Source organism: Varroa destructor, unplaced genomic scaffold (genome assembly GCF_002443255.2).
Source record: "Varroa destructor unplaced genomic scaffold, Vdes_3.0 BEIS01000004.1, whole genome shotgun sequence".
In the NCBI taxonomy this organism is placed as follows: domain Eukaryota; kingdom Metazoa; phylum Arthropoda; class Arachnida; order Mesostigmata; family Varroidae; genus Varroa; species Varroa destructor.
The window spans coordinates 33069306-33089835 of NW_019211457.1; the positions used below are offsets into that span (position 1 = coordinate 33069306).

Genomic DNA, 20530 nt, shown 5'->3' on the forward strand with positions numbered 1-20530 from the left:
AGTCGAATGACGAAATGCTGCTTCCCTGGATGAAAACCCCTCAGAGCCTCTCAATAGCTCGTCGAGCGCTCATGCCACGACGGCAGTAGCGAAATCAAATTTATGTCGATTTTGTGGAAATTGCCGGCACAAATAGCCATCATCCCCAGCGAATAAAGTCAACCACTTTGTAGTCTACTTTTAGTCGCTTCTTGGCCACGAAAATCCCGAAAAGCACTGCATCCATCTTTACAATAGCCTTCCTCATCTAACCCACTGGTCGCCGTCCAAGATCCGGTCGCGTCTTCTAAAACCTGAGCGATTCCTAGCTGGCGGTGCACAGGGTAGCTAATGCCACAGCTAATGTAACAGCACAACTACTACCTCGGGCAATAATGAGCGGACGACGCTGGGCAGCAGCAGCGGCGGCAGTTGGGCCAGCAGATCAAGCGAACTATTTGGTGCCGCCGCCAACGCTGCATCGATATTGTACTATTTCTAGGCGATGAAGTGAGAGAGGTTTGCGACTTCGTGGAATTTTAAACTTGTCAGCGCGCAGTCCATCGACTGCAGCTTCTGCTGCTATCGCTGGCTATGGCGAAGCTGCCGGCAGCGTTCGGCACGAGGCCGACAAAATGTTTAAAGTGACCCTAACAATGCGACTGAGCACACGCCTAAGACATGCCCGGTCGTTAAAGCTTCACTCTGCGAGAGGCAGAAGGAAAAGAGCGTGGAAAAGGCGGGAATGGATAACCATGAATAGGTGCCAAGACAAGCCGTATCATAAAGAATTCGCCAATGGAATAGAAAATTTTTTACCGGGAAATTCATACACGTTGAGCGACTCATTATACGAAGTCCACTACGGATGGGACAGATATAGCTGCAGTGTTTCGGCAACCGGTCGAAGTTGGCTAGAGTTTTCAACGTAAATAGAGCAGACGGAATGAAAAACAGTACCTCATTCGTGCCATCCATGCTATCGAGATCGAACGCAAACATCTAAACCGAAAAGAAGCAACCTGTGCACTAGCTGATGTGAATGTTACCTTTTTTTAAAAGTAAAACTCGTAGCTGTTAGTTAAACGTCGAACGTTAAGGCCATCCTCATAAAGAAGACAAGCATTTAGGCTTTTTTCGCGAACTAAACCTGGCTAACACTGGCCCGCTACAGGATCCGGCAACCCTATAATTTTGTATTCGACTAAAAATATTATGCCAACATTAATATTTTTACAAAATCCACCGCGTACGTCTGCTATATCGATGTCGATCGCTGACGGCCTGATAAAATATAGCAGAGATCTGATTACGTATCAACGTATAATGTACGCTTTTTGTCATATCACTTCTGTCCAGAGCGTAATACATACTGTTTATCTATATCGTTTACATTAATCAAATGTATATATATATATATATATAGCTAGCTAAAATGGCCTGACACTATCGTGACATCACATAATAAAGGAACTTAATATTTCGAAAAATACTCAGCCCTGATCGGCTCAGATGTGAATGGATCATGGCGGATAATTTTATAAATTTCAAATCGTTCGGACTTAATACCTCGATGGCAACAGAAATACCCGGTTGAATTTTTACCGGGATTTCTACGCGTTTCTATCGGCTACAATAAAATATTTACGCAAACATGTTCGTATATTTATCCAATACGATCTAATCCATTTTGAGTGCGTGTATTTCTATTATATCATTGCATCTGGCGAGTCCCCCTTCCATGTTTGCTCACACAAACGATTAGGCCTGCTATAACATTATTCAGCAGTGATTGTATGTATAGAAAATACATAATGGTAATACGACAACGTGGTCGTTGGCGTATTTTTACGATAGATAAACGGACCGCCGTTGATAAGTTGTTAGGACCGCATAAATCAGATATCGTCGACATGACGTAGTAAATGTTTTCGTATTTAGGTAACTCAGCGAATGTTATTTGTGCTGTCATTTTCATCCTCGTACATTGTTCTATATAGCCAGCTACTGGTCAGAAGAGCGAGTGGTAACAATCATAACACACACATATATAGCAATGGCCATATGGAATTATCACTTATCAGGAGTCTCGAGCGGGGCCATTTCAAGTAATTACCTCTCACAAAGTCATTTGTTGACATGTCCGTTGCAGGCAATGTGTACAATAGCAGACGACAGAAACTTCCTCCTACAATACTTCAACGCTTATTTTTAAGGCAAGTGAGACGACAGTTTCTGGTGATCCTGAAGCGATACGACAACCCAATATTGACATAATGATTTTCTATAATCTAATTTTATTGACATACGTTTTACATATTCATATGGTGGGTCGAAACAGCGACGTCCCACTTCTACTAACCCGATTACAGTTTCACTAATAACAATCGCTTGAATCGTAGGGGAGCACTGTTTTTACGGGGTATTTAGTTCTATTGCGAATGCACACTCGTCGTGACCTCTAGAAAACCGGGTTGAAGTCATGTAAGTTATTACAATACCCGGCACAGGATGTACGATCGATACTCGCGGCTTAGAATTAGGACCGTACCAATCTGTCTAATAGTGAATACTACTGGCTGGCCTAGCAGCTATCCTTACACAACGGTCAGACATTACCGGACAACTGCACATTTAAATAAACAGAAAATTATGTTTTTTATTGTCCGATCCTCATTGGGTTCACAGTGAAGCGTCGTTTTAACACAGCTTCGCTGGAACATATATATACATATACACCTATTGAAATAGGCAAATATAGACATCAAGTGAGAAAAAATTGACTTTCTTTGTCATCGGTCTGAACGAGCACCTAGCTCCGGGGCAGGTCTTTCTCGCGTACACAATACCCAGGCTAGTACCGTGTCGACGTGCAGATTGTACGCAGCATTGTTTTTTTATAAAGCAACTTATCTTTTTCATAGCGATATTGCCAGACGGGTCTTACAGATTCTGTAATTTCTAAATTGCAATGTTTGCAACTTTCGTTTCTTTCATATTTAGTCAATACTCCGCAGTAATATCTAATTGTCAGAGACAAATCGAAATCAGACGGCGTAGGAACACAACCGTGTGTTATGACACTGAACCTGACTTGATATTGTCAGCGACACTTCTTCGAATCCAATATACCGTATACGTACACCGATATATAATACGAGTATACCAATCGATCTTCTTCAAATCGAGCGTTTGACTGCAGTGATCGATATAAACGGTATTTCAGCAACGACTCCGATGCCGCCTAGCCTTTCAAAGCTGAAACTAGACTTCTACATCTACGAACAAGCGATGGCTACCAGGTACTTGCACTTATCAAGAGTTTTTCTTTCTTCTTTTTTTTGGCATGCATCAATAAAACATGACTACGAAATAGCAGATATTCTAGCTGTTTGGCATCTCGCTAGAAAGGGTGTCCGTGTTTTCCGTGCACCATTGGCTATCGTATCAATACTCGCCCTGCTCATGGCGGCCAAACCAGCACTAGTTCGTTACTCGTGTAGTCGGGAAGTCGCTAGCTTGTAACACGTTGCATTCCAAAATCGTATAGCCCAGCCCATCGGTCTTGTGGCACCCCCACCGCCGATTCTCTTGAGGTGAAGGTGGTGGCGCCGATGACCTAATGCAACTATCAATGAAGTGGATTGTCGGTGGCCGCAGTAGTCGCAGTAATCGTCGGCGCGTCCAACTACGAAGCACGAAAGACTGTGTAGCCGTGGAGGAAGTGGAAGCGAGAAAAGGACGGAGAGCAGCGACTGGCATTCAGCTCTAGCCATACATGAGATGATGTGCTCGAACGTACAATCCCCATTTCACATCATCACAGTGATGTCCCTGAAGCCTACCCGCCCGCCCGCCCGCCGGCCGGCCGGCCGGCCCGCCTGGCTGGCTCGCTGGCTGGCTGGCGAACCGCCGGCCGCTAGTAACCGCTCTCACTTTTTCGGTCAATCTGACACGATGAGGGTGAGCTGCTTGGCGCGCGCGCTCTAGCTCGGACGTCTGCAGCCTGCCTCATTTTGATGTTGCAGTGGTCCTGCGCGGTAGCTGCATCCGATGATACATGCGTTTGCGACGACGAGGAGCAAACAGATCTCCTCTTCGGGTCGTCGGGCCGATCTTCATCTTAGTGACAGCAGCTGAAAGATGCAGTCCGCTCTCAATAGTACTTTGCTCGTAGCGGAGCTTTTACTTGAAGGCGCTGTTATTGTTGCATCGAGTCGCATTTGTTCGCTGACACAGTTTGACCGATCCTCGGCGTCGGAGTACGACGGCCAGACTCTTCGGCCTCTAAATGACGTCTGAAGGTCATCTGCTGCTACTGCTGCTGCAGCCAGCAACGGGTACGCAGGCCTATTGCAACAGGCTGGCCAGGTTGCGCCTCCTCTTTTGTCTCCCCCTTATCGCTCTTAAACCCAAAAAATATAGTTAGAGGAGTCTATCAGTTGCTGGGGAGCACGACATGAGGGGGTAATTTTTAAATGGAATTAGATCAATTCAGGTTACGACAGCCACATTATGGTTGGTTAAGGCCACGATCAACTAGCTGACCGTTTCGAAGCAGCCGCGACTCGCCCTGAAAGCAGTGAGCGTCCGGCACGAGCCAACCGATCGGGCATTACTGATCCAACCACGATGCTCCTAAAGGATATCATGTAGTGTTACTGTGTCGGCAGCTTGTCTAACCGACCTCCTAAACTACATGTGTCCTATTGCATATCACGCGTTGAGTACAATATAGCGATGCATAACAAGCAACAGAGTGAATGTGAACAGATACGGACGAAGCTGGAGGCTTGTCATGCGCGGGGGTTTAGCTCCTTGATCGTATCGTACTCGCCTTCCACTCGCCCCACCATGAATGCATCTGGTCATTTCGAAGTCACTTGGCTGTGTTAGGCGGGAATGGTTGCGAAATACAAAGTTAGTATGGGAATAGCGGTAATTTCAAGCCGTAATACTTTAGTGCAACAGTAGCGAATAGAGTGCCGAAGATTGTAGTCAAAAAGGTCTTCAAAACGCAACGACGATATGAATTTAGGGCTATTAGAGAGTTAGGGAAATACCAGAGGGAAGAACTGTTCCTACGAACAGCTCGGCTGGAGCATTACACTGAACAATTTTGTATAGTACAGGTAGAGTCAAATCAATAACACGCGATTGTATCCTCACTCCGCTTGAGCTTGAATACATTTTGGCCATATCTCAAATGTAGATTGGCGCTATTCGCAGTGATGTTTTCACTGGTGAATCCGCTCAATTTCACAGCACGCATATTGATACGGCCAGCGGGAGGGTAGTCAATAACCATGACGTATTTTCTATTTTAGCCGGCGACGGCCGAGGTTTCTGCAATGATCCGTTAGAATGGCAAACAAGGAAGAGCTCAGCAAATCTGACGAGAAACTCGCGTGAGAGTTCTCCCGAGCGAACTTGTTGTAAAGACATCGTTCAGGCTCAAGATCATTCGGTCTACCCGATGCTCCCATCGGGGGCCCTTATTGAGGCATACGAAAGCCTCAATGTATTGAAAACTTCGCACTCAAAAAAAAAAATAAGAGAACCCCTTCGTTTAGCGTCGAATCTTAAAAACTGATCTAAGCACCAATATTTTAATCGACGTAATCGCTCGTAAGACCTTTGTCCGAAATCTACAGCTAGATTAAATTTATCTGATTACTTTTATCTCAACATTAGATAAGGGTGTAAGCCGACAACCGTCAGTGAAGCTTTGCCTCAAACCAATTAGCATTCGTTTAAGTTAGTCGACCGGATCGAGTCGGTCTTCTCGCGACCTTGGACTCTCCGCTTTTGTCGCTTCTTTTGTGTACGACACTGTTCGTGAAGTGGGAGTCGTTGGAGGGAGAAATCGTGTTGACCATGAGAGCGAATGGTGACCACTATGTGTATACCTATAATCATTATGATGCAAGAAGAATCGAGTGTACTCCCGGGCCATAGAGGATGGTTTAGGACACAATACGAGGCTAGCATCATTCAGCACCATAGCCATGACTGGTTAGCAACGTATGAGATATAAACTAGAGTGCAACCTCACAGCTGGTTGAGGCGGCCTGAATCAACGGCTAGCGGTAACGATGTCCTTTTTTAGAGTATATAGCTTTTCTTTCTCAATTCGGCTTCCTAACCTGAAAGTGGCCATCGCGACTATTCATGTAATATCATCGGGAAACGTGGTTGTTGTTTCTATCCTAAGATCACCGCTATTGATTCGGGAGCGTATGGAAGCGAGAGCGTTGGATTTGGCCGTATCTGTACATCCGAACATAAAAAAGGTTTGCATCTTTCCTTTACCCTTTATTCCCTAACTAACTTCTTCTCCATAGAGTTAATACGACGCCCTTATGTAGCCATAATTCAATAAACATGCAAGAAGATGCTTACAAATAAAATTATGTAGAATGAATGCTGATTCCGAAGATGTTGGGTGACTGTTCTACGGAGTCGACAATATAGATAAAATAGAACCAGCTATGGCCAGTGCAGTTTATAACATTTAGACAACAAGATTCAGTTAGTATTAAACCTACGTATGAAAATTATATTCAGCAGCGTATAGCTCCCCTAGCCGTGTAACTTTCGTCTACTGGTCCAAATTCCAAGAATGTATAGCCATATTTTTTGTGTTGTTTGCCTAAGCACTAGCGACTTTGCTCCCGATACAGCGAAGGAACTAACGCTGCAATATAGGAAGGTGGGGTGCCATATCCCCTTTCTAGTACTCTCTCTAGTTTTCCTTTTATTTTTTCTTTTTTTTTTTTTGCTGCTGCGCGCACGAAGCTATGGACTCTGTTGTGTACACTTCGACTCCCATCGAGTGCAATTCATCCGCCATTCCTAACTATTACATTAACGAAGTTCAACTACTGTTACCTCTCACTCAGTGGCCACGTTTAACCTCCCCGCTTCGACTACCCCTCCCCCCCCCCCCAGATCTAGATCGCTCAACGCAGCTTGAGGAGCTGTTTCCTGGCCAGTGGGTGGCGAGGAACTTCAGTTGAACTGGCGCGGAGCGTAGTACGATTGGCACGGGCTTTGCACTCTATCCACAATTGCGTCTGCTAGTGGTAGTCGTCATAGTAGCTGATCCTCTTCGCTGCCCCAGCTTAGTGGAAGCCGAACACCGTCCATAGGGCGTAGCTTCGTCCGCTGATCGCCAGTAGCATCACCGTCGCATCTCGTTTGCCAATATACAGGACTACAGAACGGTCCGATCTCAGCGAGTGGGTGGTGGAGGCGGCTGTTTTTAGGCGCGGCCACAACAGAAGAGGCGGTAGCAGCAGCAGCGGTAGCAGTAGGTGCGTTGTAGATTTTCGCTATTTTTTGTTTCATTCTCTGTTCTTGCTTATTGCTTGCTGCTTTTTGAAAATATAAATTAGCGGAAAATTCGTCACTTTCTCGAGCATTACTGAGACCATTGCAGCAGAATTAGGCCGCCACTGTCACAGACCCGAGAGTCGCGACCGAACTGTTTTTCACTGCGGCGTCCGCGAGTCTGAGCAGTTTCGTCGGGGGAAGAGCCTTGGATGGAGGTATCATCGGGGTGTTTGGTTTGAGGTACGACCAAACAGCGACCACTCCCGTGATCGCTCCGGCGACTGAGACGCGTTGCTTTTGCCGTTGTGGAGAGCTCGTTTTATAGGAGGCGGGGGCGCACCTTCTCGTTGGAAGGAAATGCCTGGCCCGGACTAAAGTAAGCAGTACTTGCTACGGCGTGGTGAGGTGGATTTGCAACACAAAAAAATTCAAAAACCACCCAACAAAATGTAGAAGAGAAAACGAACGATGGTCAAAGACAGCAAGTATCTAGACTTTCTCCTCTGCATCGAAAGTGAGACAGGCGGGGACTGAGACAACAATGAACAAAACTCCCTGAAGCACTCCGAACTCTTGATGTGAGCGCAGCATCAACAGGAACTATGCTAGCAGCAAGAGATGAACGTCTTCCGACCTCGGCTCTGTGTAGTACCTAGCTGTGATGGCTTTCCGCAACTCCTCTTGTGCGCGTCAGCGGCCACTGGCGAGTGGATAATCGGGACCGTTTCCGGCGAAACTCGCCGGCGCAAACCAGCGCGTCAACTATTTTACTGTCTCCACATCTCTTCCCTCCTTCCCCCCACTCTATCTCTCTCGTTCTGGTCGAAGAAGCGCTATTAGACAAGCAGTGCTAGTAATAGTAATGGTTGTCATACTATGGCTGCCGTAGCCGACAAGAAAACACCGACCGACCGACCAACAGCGGCGGCGGGCCTTGCGGGCTCCACACCCTCCTCGGAACTCGCGTCCACAGCCGCGCCCAAATAAAATAAACGGGGAAATTTAAAGTTAGCGACGAGTGGGGTCTGGTTCAGCTCTCATCGGCTGGCGGGCGCGCGTAGTTAAACCGCTACTACTGCTGGCGCCACCGCCGCCGGCGCCATTGACCGAAAATTGTTGAACGCACTTTCGCTTTTCGTGTCACTACCACGAATGCTAATAAGTGAAGTTAGATAGCCAGTCGCCGACTACCTCAACGCGACGATAGGACAGCAAACAGCGTGAAGGGTGTTTAGTGAAATTTCTAATTTATGACTGCGACAACACTCGACGGCTGCGCTAGTGTTTCGCAGCGCCCCACGGCAATTGCGCCGCGACAGCGGAGCGCAAGCTGCTTTATCGCTTCTACCGCAACGGCTAAGTTGCGCACCCGGGTTAGACTATATTTTGGACCAACTACCACGTTCTTCGACTGACCGGAACCGTGGGGTCGCGGGTGGAAGCCTTAACAAATGTTAAGCGGCTGATGGAGGATAAGCAGGCAAATGACAAAAGCAAAGCTACCGCTACCAACGACGAATTTTTGTGTGAATTGCATAACAGGGCGGAGTGGTATTTATTTATTTCTTTCATTTTTTTTTTTTGAGAAAATCAAGGGACTGTTGCTTTTTTGTAGCCGGCATTTAAGATAATCGAGTTTCAATTTGACATAAATTATGGCTACATTTATTATTGTTTAACTACGCTCTTCCGGTGCCGTTTCACAGGCCAGCAAAGAATATGCGCGGTCACAAATGTGACTGGGTCACTTGGTCACTTGGTTGAATTTTGTGGTCCCGATATGCCCAAGAGCCCCCTTAGCTCGATGTATGCTATATATAACAGACGAAATATCGCTCATTTACGCCGATTAGACCCGTTCAGGGTGTTTTGAGTTGTAAGTGTGTGGTATTACTGCGGCTATTGCTAGATCAACGTTTCAAAAAAGCAGGCTAAACGCTCGCCTAAGTGTCCGACTTATCCAATAGCGAAATATCCGAACATTTCACTGGTGTTAGGCACTGATTTTTTGCCTGCCAGATTTGACCAATTAGTTATGCGGGGAATACCAGGCCCAAAGCAGGTAGACACAGCGACGATAGGCTAGGTAGAAATTCCAGGCACTGGTGCTTAACGAGGTGGCTGGGTAAGGACGATGACGGACCTGTACGCCACTACTGCAGCGTGTCTAACAAATGCATCTGATTAGTTCGAAGAATAATTATTTACCAATCTAGGTAATATCTAGCAGCGGTCAGACACGACGCCTGACGAACATTCAGCTGCGACTGAACCGACCGAAGCGATCTGGTAGACCGTGCCACGACACGATACACGCAGATACAATTGATGTCACTAAAATAAAAGTCGTTGTACGGTCATCAAGTGCACCTTCGCAGTAGTAGCAAAATAAGCACAATAGCGTTCAGTTTGTTAAACAAATCGCATATCCGGAGTAGATACAATAAAAAAAAAAAAAAAAAAAAAAAGGGGTAGCGGATATTGTTAACGACCCTGCGTACGTAGTTATAGTCACATGTAGCATAATAGTGGTAATAATCACCGGTATGATTGTTTCTTTTTTAAACTGAAAACAGATCAGTAAAGTTGATTTTCCAGCCCTTAGAAATGCGCATCAGTACCCCCATCGCCGGTCTGACTGCCTGTTTCCTTGTAACAATGCTCGGCCACCATGGGGTTGGCTGGTGCGGGCTCGACAACAATTGAAGATGCAGCAATTCTCTACAGACGGGCGCAGGAAGAAAAAAACTACTGGGCGGGACCCGAACTGTGTGCGTTCCCAAAAGTCACTTTTGCGTCCTAACTAGCCCTATCAAAGACATCAGGAGATAGCTAACTCTTCGTCAAAGAGAATGACGAGAAGTCAAAGCAGGCAGGCGAAAGGTGCTCAAGCAGCCAATGGAATTCTAAAGCAGATCTGTATTATGATAGATATCAGATGCAGAATTCCTTGATGAGCGTCGAACTGGCAAAGGCTGTCGTCTATACAAATACGGCATTGAACGGCTAACATTCTGGCTATCAAAGCGAGGCAGCACTCAATTAAAAGCCGTAGTTTAAAATATCGATTTCCCGTGCACTTCCCAGTAGGGCAATGCTATGTTCGCTTAGAAAAACGTACACTCATTCAAAAGAAGAGATTCGATTGAGAGACACAGCAGCGGCGACGGTGGCAAATCTTATATCGTACGGTCTGTGCCCTAGGCGAAGCGTACGTCTAGGTGGTGAGGTAACCTGAATGCAACGCAATCCCACTCCTTTACTCAACAGTGGAGAGCCCATCTGAGCAAAGCAGATATGACCGTGTCTGGTATATGGCCTCGACCCAAATTACCGCGACGACTTCTGCAAATGCTTTTACTGGTATGGTTATCGTTGCCGCTACAACGGCCGATTGAGATAGAACTTGTCTTCCCATATGCTGAACACGCCATACACGTTTGGGATAGAAATGAACAAGTAGCACTCCTCACGATTGGTGGTCAAACCGTATCAATGATGGCTGAGGCGGCGGCGGCGGCGGCGCCAGCAGGTAACGATGTGGTAGACGAGGTTGCGGGGGCTGGCGATACAGTAGAGATGCTTGAATTTCAGGGCAGGAAACAAATGGGTACGGGCGATGGCGGGGTCATATATTGTTGCGATGTTGTCATCGTCGTGCCTGATTGTTCATTTATTGCGCTCACCAGATCCCCTCTTGTAGAAACAAACCTCGCTTTTTTCGTAACCAGTTGGGCACTGTCCGCAGTTTGCTAGCGTCTGGCAGGCGGCAATGCGCTGCGGATGGACAGACATCACAGACAACGCTTGCGACCGAAGCGCTGCGACTCATTCCTTTTCTGCGACTTAGATGGTGGCAGCGTCCGAAACGCCAACAATGATATTTACTCGAGTAGTTCCTTTAAATCGCAGCAGGAATAGAACCCGGTGCACATGTGCTCGCAAACATAGAAACTCAAAAGGGGCCGCAGCGTAAGGGGGCTTTCGCTGTCGCCGCTGTTGTTATTGTCGGTGCGGCGAACCCAACAACCTCATTGCCGTCATTAGAATCAACGGCATCGTAGCAGTAGCGGCGGCAGTCACATCATTGTCAAGCAAAGGATCGATGTGTGTGTGTGTGTATGCGTGTGTGTATACGTGTGTGTGTGTGTGTCTGTCTGTGTGTGTGTGTGTGTGTGTGTGTGTGTGTGTGTGTGTGTGTGTGTGTGTGTGTGTGTGTGTGTTGTGTGTGTGTGTGTGTGTGTGTGTGTGTGTGTGTGTGTGTGTGTGTGTGTGTGTGTGTGTGTGTGTGTGTGTGTGTGTGTGTGTGTGTGTGTGTGTGTGTGTGTGTGTGTGGGTGTGTGTGTGTGGGTGCGTGCGTGCGTACGTGCGTGCGTCGTGCCTGCCCTGTCGTAGTTATGAGCTCCCCCTCCTACTCTCGTGAGTTCTCCCTGCTGTGTGAGCGTGTATCGCATTTTTGGTTGCCTTTTTTCGTTGCAGCCTGATTCATCGACAACAACAGCACGTCTCTGCGCCAGCAACGTCAACGCATCTGTGCTTCTAGCTGTGCCTGCTTACTTTACAACGCGACGGGGACCACGTTGAACGAGAGGATGGAAAAATGGGGTGGGGAGGGAGGTGAACATCAACCGAAAGTAGCAATGCTGGGTGAGGAGCACACAATGAAACAGTTCGAACTTTTGTGACTGAGCCAGAGAGTAGTGGGCTTTTCGTCGCTTCATTAACGGTCACAGCGGTAATGGCGACTGCGAGCTGGTAGCACAAGGATATCGCCGGACGGATACATCGGCAACAACAAAAACAACAACGGCAGTAGCATAACGTTCGCTCCTGTCGCTGTATCTCACACATGAGATGACTGGGCGAGAGAATCTCATCGAGTTGCGTTTGGCTGTCGTGGCAACTGCTACCACAGCTCACTCTTTTTCCTGTTGTTGATACTGCATCGTCGCTGATGCAGGTGTTGCTTTCGTCGATTGTGTCTGCCTGTTGTGAACGTCGTTGTTGTCCAACCGATTCAGGCCGTAGCAGCGACGACGACGACTTTCAATGTACCATTGTGCTGGATGCGGACTGTTGTATCTTGATGCGACCGACCGATCGACCGACCGACGATGCCGCTCCTGCTGCTGCTGCTGCTGCTGCTGCTGCTGCTGCTGCTGCTGCTGCTGCTGCTGCTGCTGCTGCTGCTGCTGCTGCTGCTGCTGCTGCTGCTGCTGCTGCTGCTACTTACGTGGCCGGCAGCTGCAGCAGCGGAACAAGGAGACTGTGTAACTTGCATTATTACACCTTACTTACGTTACCCATTTGCTTACTTATCTTAGCTTTGGCTTTCGTCTTACTTGTTTTTTAGTCTAGCACGATCATTACTCGACCCTCTCTCGACAGCTGACCACGGTCGATGCCACTCGGCGGCATTCTGACAAAAGTCGATAATACCGTTCGGTATTATGTCGCGTATCGCAGCCGCCGCCAACAGGGACGTCGTCGCGGTGACGAATTCTGCTATACCCACCGCTATACAGTCATTCCGCCCACGACAGAGCGAAACTGCCACAGCAGCGAGGAAACAGACAGGCTGACACCGAGGTGGAAGTCGGCAAGTGCCGTAGCTGCTGCCGCTGCTGCTGTTGTTCTGCTGCTATGAAGCAACGGGCAGGCAACACCAACTGAAGACCCGACTAGATAAATGAGGCAGCGCTGTGGCGGGCAACAGCAATGATCGGAACGGCAGCGGCCGCTGGAGGCAGCGACAATCAGGTAACGATTCCGTAACCTGCAGGGGTTCGCCGACAGGGCAGCTGCACTCACTATTCTAGCAACAGGACGTCATCAGTGAGCGCAGCCATATTCATTGTAATCGCCGTTACCCTGGCCAAACCGCAACACTAAACTATTATCATTGATAGAGACATACACAAAATCCGCACCCGAAGCTGCCGCACCGTCGCCGCACAAATGGAGCCACGTTACAGAATATTGCGCCATATTCATCGTTGCGTAACACGCCTCACGTAGCTCGACTGGCGAGCTTAATTTACAGCCATGGCGAGTAGACAGCCAGGCCAGCCTAGGTGGTACCTGTTTATATAATCGTGCGGGTACATCATCTAAGAGAGGTACAATGGCTTCGTAGTTTAACGGGATCATCATGCTGCTACTGCAGACTGACAGACGCATAGACATGCGAAACGATACTGACGATAGCTGGCCTCGTTGTCGATCGAATTCGTTCATTGTTGTCTACATAGACGCTTACAGCTGCTGTTGCAGTTCGTGAGCGCTATGTGTACGTACACAGTGCCAGCTTTTTCATGGCGCCTTTATCTGCACACGTTACCATCGCCATTCGACGGTTCGTTGAGACTGCACACGAAGCCACTAAACATGAAGAAGCAGCAACGGCGTCCCATGAAATGGTAATGGTCGAACTGGGGATCGTTTTTCCTACAAGTGGCGCACGAGTAAATACCGGTGAAAGTATAGTGGCATTGCCAGCACAACGACTGTATCTGCCGTTGTTTGTTCGTCTTTACCTCAGCAGCTACTGGTAATGGTAGAAGTACTGCCGATATCGCCAATGACAACGTCAGCGGCGACACCAGCAGCTACGACCATGAATCTATCTATGTTACAACAAGACCAGCAGCAGGCATCGAGACAAGATGTCGGTACTGTGGTGTCGACGCCGGTGAACGACTGCTGTTGTCTGACAGCAAACAAAGCAGCGGCTGTTTTTTTTCCCCTTCGCACTTTACGTCCGTCCTGAGCCAAAGGAAAAAGAAACAACTAAAAGAAAAGCAAGAAATCGCAGCGAAGAATACAGAGAACTGCCGTTGCTCGATGTCGTTGACGGAATCGTTTGCAACTGCAGCAGCAGCAGCAGCGACAACAATAACAACGTAAGTTGTGTTGATTGGAGTATTTCTTCCATGCTTAGGTCTTCCTTTCTTACCGCTATAGTCAGATCCTCAAAAACGCTGCTGACGGCGAAGACAGATAGCAAAGTTCAAACAGTCGCCAGAATGATACCGATTCAAACCGTAGTTGAAAAAATGGCCATTGAAGCTATTGTGTCATTGTAACGGCGGGTGAGCAAGCGGGCGTGCGGTTGTCTCCATCTCACTTAACTTCGACACTTATTATTTCTCTCGCTAAACTCATAGTTAACACCGCGTTTGGCTCGATCAGAGTATCCATCTATCCTGTTGCGGTCTGCTGGGAAACGCCAGATCGTCTCCTAACTGGAGCTTTAACGCACCCCCTCCGCCGCCCCCGCCGCCCACATTACGCTTCCACTGCCATCTTCCGCCTCGAGTTTTCTGCTAGTCGCTACAGCTACGTTGCATCAACGATGAGCATGTTTGGTCCTTCAGCCATTGTGAGCAACTGCCGTATGTCTTAAATGATTCCCTTGTTTGGAACCGATTCTGCTCCATCACCAACCGCAGACCACAGAACGCATAGTCGTAGTAGAACTACGTTATGCTGTATTTGCCTGCCGTGGTTACCGACTGTGTGTTTGCCTTGTCTTCCTAACTCCCAAGCCAAATGATCAGGGTGACCTGAGTTGATGACATCGATTTACTGACATAGGACGACTTCAGCAGCGATGCTAACAATGCTGGTGAGGGTATTCATGAGGCTTTCCCGCTAAATCAGCAACGGTCATTGCTTTCGTTTGTTGGTGGAGTTGCCACCATCAGTATGGAAATCATCACCATCATTGTTTTTGTTGACCGTCGTCGTTGTCGTCGTTGTCGGATGCGAGAAGCGCATCCACTGACAGGCCTGATCGATGCATGCATAGGCTCAACGTCATTCTATCTCTTTTCATCTTTTGTTTGTCATCAACCGAATAGCGGCATTGCAGAGTATAATCAACGATCAAACGTGCGATATTTCTCGTAGCCGCAGTAGCATCACCGGTCGAAACAAAGGAAGTAGCCGGCCACAGCACGCGTTAGGCTCCTCACCGTTCTGCACTTTGCGACGAACTCATATTTGCGTGAACGCGCAACAAATTTCACCTCACAGCCAGCGAGCTCTTCCAGGTTCGTGCCGGCGTGCGCACGGGCGTGCGTGCGTGCGTGTGTGTCTGTGTGTAGCAAAGGGAGGGGGGGGAGGAGGAAGCTGTCTGCGTATACAGACGCAATCTGAGAGGCTCCTACATCGTTAGCGATATATATATACCCGATCAGACGATCACGGGGAATAGTCAACGGCAGTTGATTTTTTCGGCTGAAAAAAGGAAACGTTCCGTAACCCGTTACTTTTTTCTTGTTGATTCGACATTGAACAATACATTGATAAGCACTTATTCAGCAGACCAGATCCGTCGAGACCAGATAACGCGCAGTCGGACAGATACAGTCTAAAAGTCAAGTTAAGTGGGTGTTAAGAGCGTCCTCAATCGATTCTGCCGCTACTTTCACCAATGGTGCGTGTGGTTTAACTTTTTCACCGCTGTCTCGTCAATGGCCATCAGCATCCGTTGGTCCGTTCGTTCATCTATGTAAAACGAAGTAGGTTTGCTGGTGTTTCTCATCCGGCTGATGGTTTTTCGTTGCCACCGCTGCAGTTGTAAACGCTCCTCTCAGGTGGCCTGCACCGACGTAACGGTCCAGTGGACAGTGGAGGAGTCAGGCTCTTTAACCTGCTTTTATATGAAAAAAGCAACCTAGCGGCACCGGTAACACGCACGGCTTGTCACGATGGCGCAAAACCCACGCGCCTGCTTAAGGGTGTTTAGGGGTGTTGGGTATCGTTTTTCTTTGTCGCTCGTATAAATTAAGCAGACCGAGAAAAAAAATAAATGGTTGTTTTTTTTTTTTAAGAAAACAACAACCGTAATGTAGACGTCAATGATTATTGTTGGCGATGGTTTTTGTTCTGCTGGTGTTTCTATGATGACGGCAACAGCAGTAACAGTGGTGATCTGAATTGGCTATTGTAACTGAACGAACTGCGTTAACATCGTCATCATTGACTGAATCTTTGTTCAAGGAAGAGTTGAACATCAGCTTCGTGAAGATCGAGCCAACGGCTATTGGCTTTTAAATTATGTATTGTCGATCTTAGCAAAGCAGACGGTATTTTCACTATACGGATAGAACTCGCATATGTGCAATGGTAAATCGGAAGCCATTAGCGTATAAATAATCGACAGGAGATAAATGCGCGGCAATGATTAGTTAAGTTGAGCGTGTTAATATTCAGTTATTATATTTGTGGGTCGTGTGAAACAAAAGAGGGCTTTTATTAATGGTCCATCATGTGTCAATACATGTGAGATGGGTCTTTGTGGTAAAAAGATCTATAGGAATTGTTGACAAAACAGAAAGAATGGGAAGCTCTACACGTTGGAATACGTCTTCAAGAGGCGGATTCGAACAGAGCGTAACTTTAAGGGTTCTTTTCTTAATCGAGCAAATAATGCTTTTAAGTTATATTAGCTCCGACTCAATATATGTTTAGATTTTTATTTTCGCAGCTATAATCGGATGGTAGACGACTAATGAAAAGCCAGTCATGAATGCCAAATCGTTTAACGAAATTGTCCCAAAAACATAAGAAACTTGTCCGATGGATGAACATTGTCTCATTTACGCCACAGTTGGTAAATGCGTTCACTGAAATAACCAGCTTTCATAATTGAGAAGATCTTTTTTTAGGCAGTGTCAGTAGTCAGGAACCTGGTCTGAATCATAACCTCACTCAGAAGCTATTGTGGGTGCTAAATCGCTATGCTGGCCACATCTGGCGAGTGCACCCGGGGCGCTTGTGAGCAGATTTTAAGGGACGCTAACCTACCATATTCTCTACAAGCGCCAACAGGCATTAAGCAGTAACATGTCTAGCTGCCAAAGGAGGCTTTCTATAAAAGTCATATGCGCTTTTTAGAGAGTTTGATTTTTTGCTATCCTCTCTCTGTGTTCGTTTTTGAATCAAACAAAGTTAGCAACTTAAATACGGAAAGCCGACACTACATGCTGGTACAGCTTTGTGGCTGATCTGTACGTAGATATGTTTATGTCGGCTCAGAAACGTCGAGTACATCATTACATTAGTCATCGCTCACGGTTGGCAGTGAGTTTCCGATTCGGAAAAGGTCGTAAGTACAAATTCGTCTATCTGCGCAGGCAGTAAAGGTTATATCAATAGAGCCCTCGTCGTAAATCTACTCACTGGCTCCTCCCCCCGCTTTGTTCCGCGCAGCGAACCATAGCAGGCTTCTATTATCGTCGTATTTGGTAAACAACAACAAAAATGGTAGCCATTTAACGGTGCGCGCGCGCGAGTACGCATCGTTCAGAGACAACTAGCCACCGTAAAGGGCGCGAGAGATTTCGTGCCGCTTTTCTGTGCATTGCGGAGTAGTGATCGGCCGCTGTTTGCTTCGTGGTTCGCCTCGTTCATACGAAATTTTCCGCGAATTTTTCTGAGCGTCCGACAACGATGCTGGTACAGACAGTAGTTTCAGCATCGATATTAGTGGCAATAGCGATAGAACGAGATTGGTCGCTCGACGAGCCACGGACCACAGTGGACAGGGGGGGGGGGCGACGTGTTCTAGCGGTGACGCGTACACCGTAGCCAACGAACGCACCATTGTTTGCCATTAGCTTGTTTGCACAATATTTATTAGATCAGCGACTCTAGTCGAGCGAGGGGACGGCGGCTGATTACGGCTGCTACGAACGCTGTTGCTTTTTCCTGCCAGAAACGGCAATTCTCTCGGGCAACGTTCCAAAGTTTGTTTGTCCTATCCGCCGTGCGCTAGCCGTCTAACGGACGTTCACGCAGTATGAAATCACTGCCAGGATTCAACTGTCGACAACGGCGTATCTGTGTTGCCGTTCACTTGGCAGTAAGTAGGGTGGATATATTCCATAAGGAAAAATTATGCGTTGCTTACACGTAGAAATACATACACAGAAACCAAGAACATGTGCTGCATATTCGTTTCAAGGGCATCTAAACAGTCACAGATATTCTCTTACCATACTGCTAAATAGCCATAACCACACTGGCTGGACAAATTGAAGATCTTGAACCGATGTATTGAAGTTCGAAAATAATTCAACTGGGACAATCCCGAAATGTTCGCGGGCGGATTGCGGCCACCCGTAGACAAAGCCAAAAGTGATACGTTCTTTTCGAAAAATCTCGAAATAAGACCACGCACGAACAGTAGGCAACTCGCATGTCGAAGTGGAATTGAAATGATACCGCCAATGTCCGCTGACATTGTCTACATATTCAAACACCGATAGCTCATAGTGACTTGTTTCTACAATTCACGGTTCCGGTATCGACAGGCATCATTCAATTGATCTCATCAGTAAATTAATGTCAATTCACGTCGGTGTTTTGAGCCGGCGTCGGTCGATACGTCCTCTACGGTGTATATACAGGAGCTATAACCGGTAAAGCAAAATCAAGTCTTTCATAAATATGACCAAACGAACAAGGGTCGACTGTTACCTTCTTCAACCCTACCTCGCCTGTCTCACTCTTACTCTGTCGCTACGGAAGAATTTGAGAAGAAAATGATCTCTACAGCCGAAAAGGGCCGCTGTTGCTTGTCCTTCATTCGTTACGTGTACAGAGCACAACAGTGGCCCTGGCAGGTCGTCAGCCTGTCAGTCGCTCTTCGTTATATTGTATAGTGGTGGCTGATAGTGGTCGGTTCGAAGGTTCGTGCTGGTGGAGCCTTGACGCGCGGCAAACGATGCCTCGTCCGTTCCGAGTTTTGGTTATTAGCGTTCGCATGCTGCGCGTGCGACTGTTGCCGTCGCCGCTCCTGAAATCACGTAGATAGGATTACGATGTTGTTCCAGTCCTCCTGCCCGTGAATGTTCAGTTTTAGCTCCAGACTGTTAGGAATATGGCAACATGACCGCATCGCGCCGAACGTTCGTCCCATATGGTCCGTATTGTGCCGAGACACAAAATTGCTTAACAGCAATTCCCGATGTGCTCGGATGTTCGATTCGAATTTTGACGTTAGTCACTGCTGCTGCTGCTCGCCCTTGCCGTCGCTGCGGTTCGGGGAAACAAAACCGAAAACAGCCGACAAACGATGATTGAGTTCGTACGCTGTAACACTATACGTCCTCGCCATATTCCTCGATCGGTGGCGTCTGCTCCGCTCAGCGGTGAGCTCATATCGTATGCTGTTGCAAGACCGAGCTTTGAGAACGAATAAATGACGCTGATCATCAGCGCAAATACGTTTTTGCAGACATACGGACGGGTACAGTACAACAACAACAACAACATCATCACTGACAAAAGGCAGAGACAACAATGATGGCTGCTGCTAAAGTGTCGTCCTTCGAATGCCACAGTCCCCAAATGAACAGCACCATCCCACGATCCATCAGCGACGTCTCCAGCAAGCCATGGTGCTTGGCGACGCATAGTGCTGCTGTTACTGCTGTCGTTGTTATTGAGACAAGCGATTTAAGCGTGTGGAATAACGAAAAAAAAAAGACCAAATGAAAAATTGGGTAATAAAGGCATTGTCTGCAAACGCTAGAGAGTATTGACACTCGAGTGGCATCTGCATCAGTAACCCCAATAGCGATATCAGAGTATAATAACAACATCTGCAAGCCTGGATGCAATAGCTATATCTCCAGATAGACTGACTAGCCGCATGCCGGCATGAAAAGCGTGCTCAATATTGTATTAGGTGATTGTTAGGAGCGAAGTTTTTTGTCAGGGAACTACTTCATCCGCACGGTTCCGTCATGTGTTCGGTTCACTCGAATCAGCACCCAGTTGTTCCTCACAGCTGCAACGTATTAGTGATACGCTTGGACAATAACATTGTTTATATATTGCAGTACTTACCTTTCTGTCATCGATTCTGTGCTTAAATTGTATGTCAAACGATCCGGCGCGTATTGTACGTCGTCGATACGGTCGAAGACGAAAATGGACAATGTAAATGAAGAGGATTGCCGAACTCATATTTTACCCCCCTATGACAAATACGATACGTTGGAAAAATTGTACGCATATATAATTATTCGAACTCGTGTCTATTTTTCATTTAAATGTAATCTAAAAGAGCTAAAAAAAAAAAAAAGTACTCGTAATCTACGTGCAGAGTAAATTATATTTTAGCATGTTTTGTTAACAAAATATAGAGGGGATCCTGTAGGTCCAACCTAAAAGACAACGATGCTTCCCGTCTCGCCGGCTG

The 20530-nt window shown here is 47.2% G+C and overlaps 1 protein-coding gene and 1 long non-coding RNA gene across 7 annotated transcripts in view; one reads left to right on the forward strand and one right to left on the reverse strand.

Annotated features, from left to right (window-relative positions):
• FoxP (forkhead box transcription factor P) overlaps nucleotides 1-20530 on the forward strand; it is a 317599-nt gene that overhangs the window by 91647 nt on the left and 205422 nt on the right. For all 4 annotated transcript variants that reach the window (XM_086986479.1, XM_086986478.1, XM_086986477.1 and 1 more), the window contains exon 2: nucleotides 2132-2195. The gene's annotated coding sequence lies outside the window, so the exon portion shown is untranslated. The remainder of the gene's footprint in view (nucleotides 1-2131; nucleotides 2196-20530) is intronic.
• LOC147756105 (uncharacterized) overlaps nucleotides 1-20530 on the reverse strand; it is a 33564-nt gene that overhangs the window by 5877 nt on the left and 7157 nt on the right. For all 3 annotated transcript variants that reach the window (XR_015325997.1, XR_015325998.1, XR_015325996.1), the window contains exon 3: nucleotides 20176-20306. This is a non-coding gene — a long non-coding RNA (uncharacterized LOC147756105). The remainder of the gene's footprint in view (nucleotides 1-20175; nucleotides 20307-20530) is intronic.